This window comes from Scyliorhinus canicula, chromosome 10, assembly GCF_902713615.1.
Source record: "Scyliorhinus canicula chromosome 10, sScyCan1.1, whole genome shotgun sequence".
NCBI classification, from domain to species: Eukaryota; Metazoa; Chordata; class Chondrichthyes; order Carcharhiniformes; family Scyliorhinidae; genus Scyliorhinus; species Scyliorhinus canicula.
Genome location: NC_052155.1, coordinates 156,799,336 through 156,807,227, shown reverse-complemented (window position 1 = coordinate 156,807,227; position 7,892 = coordinate 156,799,336).

Here is a 7,892-nt window from a genome sequence, read left to right as displayed (position 1 = left end):
GGCCTGCCTGTGGTTTAATTTAAAATGCCTAGTTCTTAATTTAAAGTATCCAATTGTACATCGGACGTAAAATCCAGGACTCTCAGTTCAACCATCCCTGATCTTGCCCTATGTATTTTCTGTGTCAAATCTCGGTCTTGGTTTATCTGTGTCAGGCCTCCCTCACTATTGTACCTGGGCTGTGTCTCCCTCTTCAGTTTATCCCTGCCAGGTCTCACTCTTCTCTTTTGCTCTGCCGGGTCTCCTAATGGATTTATTGTGCTGGGTTTCCCTCTATGATTTATCTGTGTCACATCTCTTTCCTGTTTTAGTTGCTCCGGGTCTCCCTCTTATTTTTATGTGTGCTGGATCTCCCTCTTAGTTTTATCTGCTCCAGGTTTCCCCCTTAGCTTAACTGTGAAGGGTTTCCCACTCACTTTATCTCAGCTGGGTCTCCTTCTTGTGTGAACTGTGCTAGGCGTATCTCTCATTTTCTTTCTCTTCCAGGTCTCTCACTTATTTTATCTGAGCTGAGTTATAATGATATTCATTTTGAGACTACAGTTACACAGCAATTGTGACGTGCTAAATAGCCCTCAACAAAGAACATCTGCAGAGGAATTTGTGAGTGAGTAAATTTTGACAGGCATTCAGAACGGTGGTACCTGGGAGAATTACACTGAATGCCAAGGTGAATTTAGTCTTGAATTCTCTCCAGGATATCTGTTATTATGTTTATAATTTTACAGATAGGTTGACTACATTCCTGAGGGATTATGTATGCGAAGGTCGACACTGAAAGCATCACAGCTCGATTTCTAACCCAGGCTCTCTGTATTGGGAAATTCGGAGAAGAAGTCTTGAGTTTATTCTTGTCATTTTTTCCTCCGTGATGACTGACGGTCTGTAAATTCAGGAGAGTTGAGGAATTAATGAATATGTCATAATACCCATTTATCAAGTGATACAACAGTCTATAGTATATTATAAGTCTATGCTTATGTTGTATGTTTTGCTATATACTGCCACATTATTGAATCTATAAAGTAGTATTTTTCCAAAATTAATTCTTTTTCTATTTCAGTCTATGGAAAAATATTCAAACCTCTTCAAAATTCCAAAGATTGAGTATTAGCTGAAAACTCATAAGTGCCTGTCACATGTGAGTTACAAGCATTTCCTCTTAATTGGTAACAGAATTTTGAAAATTAATAAAAAATTTGGAGGTTGTCCTTGGTGTTGGGCAGCCATTTTATATTCCCTCCAATTTTCATTTCCATTGACTTTACTGAAAAATATGTCGGGTGTGAAGCAAAGACAGCTGTTACGCATCCCATCTGATATTTGATTCCAATGATTTTGGAGAGTATTAAACAAGCAAAGGCTATCATAGGAAATGATCCCTTGCAATTAAAAGTGGTAAAAAGGGCGGTTCAGTGATTCACACTGCAGATACAGACTGCAGGAGCAGAACATTACAGGGGATGAAGTGGGTGGGTAGTTCAGACAGCCATAATGTACTGCCGGAAGGCTAAACATAGGCAGTTTGAGATCTGCGTCCATCACTGGGGAGGATGTCCTGCCCTCAGGAGCTGTCAACCAACCTAATTGGATGGCAGCTCCATCAATCCCGCAAGTGGTCGCAGGCGGTACTGCAATGAGGAAGAGCAGCAACTGATGTAACACAAAAGAAAAGCAAAGTAACAGCAATGAATGACTCCGCTAACGAGAAATTGGCACAGATATTCATGTTAACTCTACATGGCAGCACACCAAATTCATTCTTTCATTGCTTATTCTTCAAGCAAAAAAAAATTACCCGTTGAAACTCTTCAATTCCGAAAGTAGATTCGTCTGAAGATTATTGCATAATTAAAGCATAATTATTGCTTTAATTATTTCTGAAACCTATAACATAAATAGTCTCTCCGAAATTCATAGATTGGTTGTTCTTAAATGGAGAATGACCCTCTTTCAGAGCAGCAGCATAATGTTGGCTCCCTTGTATTATTTACTTGTACAGACACATCCACCTCCGCTTTCTGTTTGGACCATGTCTGGGAGACTCCAATACCTGGTGAGATTCATTTATTTGAAATAAATTCCAGAAAAATGGCTGTTGGTGTGGTGTGCTCAGTCTTATTAAAATGTAGCCCTTAGACAGACTATTGAATTCACAATGAGCTTCTTGTCAACTTCACATGTGTTTTCTTTGAAATGTTATTCTCTAATGAGTAATAGAAAAGGAAATTATAATTGGATTTATTTGAGAATTCCTCCTCGAAGGGAAAACACGCTGCTTTACTGGGGACTGAGACATTCAGGTTAAACAGAGTTGCTATGAGTGAAATAGGTTTGGCGACATTTGATCCAGTATCTAGTCAGCTGAACCACAGCACAAAACAACCTATAATTCATTGGCGTAATTTGGCAGCCTATAATGACGTGGGAAATGCAATGCAACCTGCCACGTTAGAGATCTGCATGTTATTGGGCAGTCTTTTTCTGAAGTGGACACACACTTCCGGAATTCTCCGGATGTTGCGATTCACTTTTCCTGCCAGCAGCGCACCGGCCTCAGCGGGTTTCCCGGGAGCAGTTTCATTGGGAAATCCCATTGGCAGGCAGCAGGAAGACAAAATCCCGCTGTCAGTGAATGGTGCGCCACCGAGAAACATATTGCTGTGGAAGCAGAGAATCCAGCCCACTATACTTAATCCATGATTTCTTGTGCAGGCACTGGAAAAAAAATATTGGGAAATGATCCATTCCTCAGCATTGATATCTGGCAGCATGAGTGCGTGACATCTGTTCATTTTTAGACATTCTTCTTTACAATATCAAAATATCAAGAGATAGCAAATTCAACACAAAGTTTATATTATGCACCATAACCTCCACGGAGTGGCATTCACAGTCAGATTGCCATTCCGCTCCTATGTGCTCACACTGAATTGCAGCCTCACCTTTCTCACCAGGACAGATGAGGAAAGTGCAGTGCAGTGGGCTCCTGGGAGGTTCAGTCAAGTGCAGGAGAGTCAAGAGAAAGAACAACAGTCCTTTTTTTGCTAGCTGCCATAAAGCAACTGGGTTTAGGTCGAGCAACTTTGAGAAGCCAAGGAGAGGGTTAAAATGACCATAAGATATAGAATCAGAATTAGGCCATCTGGCCCATCGACTCTGCTCTGCCATTTGATCATGACTGATATGTTTCTCATCCCCATTCTCCTGCCTTCTCCCCATAACCCCTGATCCCCTTATTAACCAAGAACCTATCTTTGTACTCATAGTAATCATAGAATTTACAGTACAGAAGGAGGCTATTCAGGCCATCAAGTCTGCATGAGCCCCTGAAAAGAGCACCCCACTTAAGCCCACGCCTCCACCCTTTCCCCGTAACCTCACCAAACCTTTTTTATACTAAGGGCCAATTTATCAGGGTCAATCCACCTAACCTGCGCATCTTTGGACTATGGGAGGGAGCCGGAGGACCCTGAGTAAACCCACGCAGACACGGGGAGAAAGTGTATCACCCGAGGCCGGAATTGAACCCAGGAGAGCTAACCACTGTGCCGCCCAAAGATACTCAGTGATTTGGCCTCCTCAGCCTTCTGTGGCAATGAGTTCCACAGATTCACCACCCTGTGGCTGAATAAGTTCCTCATCTCAGTTTTAAAGGATCATCCACAAGTCTGAGGCTCTGCCCTCAGGTTCTAGTCCCTCCTGCTAGTGAAAACATCCTCCCCACCTCCTACACTATCTAGGCCTCTTCGTATTCTGTAAGTTCATCCTTCTAAATTCCATCGAGTACAGACACAGAGTCTTCAACCGCTCTTTATATGGCAGGCTCTTCATTCCCGGGATCATTCCTATGAACCTCCTCTGGATGGGTGATGGTTACGTCAACATCCTGGGAGATACCATTGACCAGATACTGAACTGGACAAGCCATATAAATACTGTGTTTTAATTAGGGCAAAATTATGGTCCCAAAGCAGGAGGCTCCACCAGTCGCCTGGGCACACCCCCTCAGCCGTCGCAAACGCCTTCCCCATCACTGGCAAAATACCAGCAGAGTTTGGTTGGTTTAAGTTCTCACTGTCAGGGGAGGTGGGGGGAGGGTTTGGTCTCCTCAGAAAAGGAGACCAAAACTGCACACAATATTCTAAGTGTGGCCTCACCAAGGCCCTGTATAATTACAGCAACACATCCCTGCTTCTGAACTCGAAAACTCTCGCAATGAAGGCCAACATACCATTAGCCTACTTTACAGCCTGCTGAACCTGCATGCGTACCTTCAGCGACTGGTGCACAATGACACTCAGGTCCCGCTGCACACTCCCTCTCCCAACAACCATTCAGGTAGAAATCTGCCTTCCTGTTTTTGCTTCCAAAGTGAATAACCTCGCACTTATCCAAATTACACTGCATCTGCCATTGGTTTGCCCACTTGCCTAACCTGTCCAGATCATGCTGTAGGAACCCTGCAACCTCATCACTGTTAACCCTTCCACCCAACTTGGTATCATCTGCAAACTTTGAGATGTTACATTTTGTTCCCTCATCCAAATCATTAATATACTCCAGGGATGAGTGCAGAGCCAAGGAGGTGACATCTGCTGTGGACTGGTTGAGGTGGTATGCAAATTGCAGTAGATCAAGGTTTTCTAGGAGTATGGAGTTGATGGGCGGGATTCTCCGGTCGATGACGCCAAAATCACGTTGGGCAAGAGAATCCCCGTTTGCGATGAAATCGGGGGCGGCGCTGCTTTTGTGATGCTCCGCCTCTCCAAGTCGGCGTATTCTAGGAGTATGGCGCATGCTGTATCAACGGCCTCAGGACGTTGCCTGAGGCCCACCTACCAATGCTCCGCTCCCGACCGGTCGAGTTCCCGACGGCGTGCGTCTCTCATGGTCTCACCTGTCGGGAACTCGGCATGGTGGCTGCAGACTCAGTCCAGCACCGCCACAGTCGGGGGAGGGCCGATCCGCGGGCAGGGGGGACTTTGGTAGGGGCTGGGGGCACCGTCGGGGGGTGGCCCCTGGCTCGCGAGCCGGCCAAATGGGGGCATTATTTTGCAGGCCGGGTCTGGGCGCGGTCAACGCCATGTTGCACGGCATGGCCGCTACAGGCCGCCGCTGTGCCCATTGCTACAGACCCAGCAATTCTCCAGGCCAGATCGGCAGCTAGAACTGGGTGCTTTACACTGTCTTCCTGCTAGCCCCCAGCCAAACAGAGGATTGGTGGCCATTTTGCGGCAGATTTTCGGTCATATAAGTCCACCGTTCACACGCCGGTGTCAGGACATAGCCTGAGAATTGGAGAATCCATCCCAATGTGTCTAGTCTTGTTAGCCTTGTTAGTTCACCACTCTTTGGGTGAAGAAATTTCTCCTCATCTCTGTCTTAAATGTCTTAAATGGTCTATCCCGTATCTTCAGGCTGTGACCCCGGGTTCTGGACACCTCCACCATCGGGAACATCATTCTTACATCTACCTTGTCTAGTCCTGTTAGAATTTCATGGGCTCAAAAGCCAATAAAAAGATTTTTTTTTTAAAGAATTTATAGGTGTCTGTGAGATGCCCCTCATTCTTCTGAATTCCAGCGAATACAATTATAACTGACTCAATATCTCCTCATACATCAGTCCCGCCATCCCAGGAATCAGTCTGGTAAACCTTCGCTACACTCCTGCTATAGTGTTTAGTACTGGTGGGAAATATACAGCAATTGGCAGAACCCTGAAGAGTATTGACAGGCAGAGGGACCTGGGTGTACAGGTCTACAGGTCACCGAAAATGGCAACGCAGGTGGAGAAGGTAGTCAAGAAGGCATACGGGCTGCTTGCCTTCATCGGCCGTGGCATGGAGTATAAAAATTGGTAAGTCATGTTGAAGGTGTATAGAACTTTAGCTGGGCCACACTTGGAATATGGTGTTCAATTCTGGGGGCCTCACTACTCGAAGGATGTGGAAGCTTTGGAGAGGGTACCAAGAAGAGGTTTACCAGGATGTTGCTTGGTATGGAGGGCATTAGCTATGAGGAGAGGTTGGATAAAGTCTACAAAATTATGAGGGGCATGGAGAGAGTGGATAGCTTTTGTCCAGGGTGGAAGAGGCAATTACTAGGGGAGATAGGTTTAAGGTGCGAGGGACAAGGTTTAGAGGAGATATGCGAGGGAAGTTTTTTTACACAGATGGTAGAGTGCCTGGAACTCACTGCCAGAGAAGGTGGTGGAAGCAGGTACAATAGTGATGTTTAAGGGGCATTTTGGCAAATGTAAGAATAGGATGGTAATAGAGGAATAGGGACCCCGGAAGTGTGTTTTAGATTAATGGGCAGCATGGCCAGCACAGGTTTGGCGGCCGTATAGCCTATTCCTGAGCTGTACTTTTCTTTGTTCTTTGTTCTTTGATAATGGTCCGCTGGTTCAGTTTTCACATGGCCTCACAGGCCCAAGGAAAATCAATTGGCGAATTTTTGGCACACCCAAGGACGCGCGCCACCTCGTGTGAGGTCGGGGCGCATTGACTGAATCGCTACGGGACTGTTTCACCTGTGGGCTCCAACGCGCCAATTCCGAAATTGAACTCCTTACGAAGGTCCACTTAACCCTCCAGCAGGCAGTGGACTTCACCATTTCCCGGGAGAGCGTGAAGTGCGGGATCCAGGAGTTTATCGGTTCTGAACCTCAGTGGTCATTGTCTGCACCATGGTGTCAATGTTCTCAGTAACTGAGCCATGCTCTGGAGCGCCTCGGCAATGTCCACCTGCATCTGGGACACATCCCTCAGTGACTGAGTCATGATGTAGAGGCCCTCAGGTATGGCTGTCACAGAATGAGCCATGCCTTGGGCACCAGCACTCAAGTAGTAGGCGTCGTGCTCCAGGCTTTCCACTGCGTTCGCCACTCGAGCAGTGTAGGCCGTGGTGCCATGTATTGTTGCCCCCATCTCCTGCATCCAAAGCCTTTGGGTCTCCTCCAATTGGCTATGCAGTCGCTGGAATGTTGTGAACATCCTCTTCTGAATGTGACGGCTGTGTCCTATCATCAGCTCTGGGGGAACTTTGTCCAGAGGCTTGGCATCTGATTGAACCCAGCTGAGTCCCGAGATCCAGCAGATCTCCCACTGCTGACTCCCTTGGATGTTCTTGCCTTCTTCTGATGTGCATCAGCAATTGTGTGGCGCTAGCCAGATTGTGCCCCAGCAGCCTGTTCAATAATGTTTCCCACCGAGGTGTGTGTGTCTGCGCTGGTGGAAAGTGGCGGCGATAGCTATGATGCGTCCATGGTGGTCTCCTTGGAACTTTCTTCTGAGGTGGTGTCTTGGGTGCCTGGGAGGGAACGATTCCAGATGACCCAACCTCATCAGGTGGAGATCCTGAGAGACAATGAACATGTAGTCAGTGAGAGGGAAGGATCATTTTGTCTGACATGAACAATTCACTTGAGAAAGGTCATCTGGGTGAAGGGGTATTAGATTCTCACCTCTGTAGCGCAAGCCAACCTCACTGTTGGTGACTGCTTTCTTCTTGGACAAACCACGTAATTTCCAGGGCCTATTCCTCATAGAGGATGAGGACTCAGATCTCTTGCATCCCGTCCCCCACCCCGTCTTGACCCTTTCCCACTTATTATAAGCGATCTCATGGGGGAAAAGAGAGGGAATTGTGAGATGCACATTTGATTGGTCAGAGGGGTCCAAAGCAGGTGGCATATGTGGGAACTGCATCCGTACATGACAGGGTTGCGCTGGTGGGTGCTGAGGAACAAGTACAAAGACCATGTGGGGAGGGTGCGAGGTGTCAGCCAGTGATTTGTGGCCGGAAGGGCGGGGTTTGGGAATTTGAGGAGTGGCAGGCGGAACTGATGCCAGGAGAGAGGTAGTAACTTCTCTTTGCAGCCCGAAG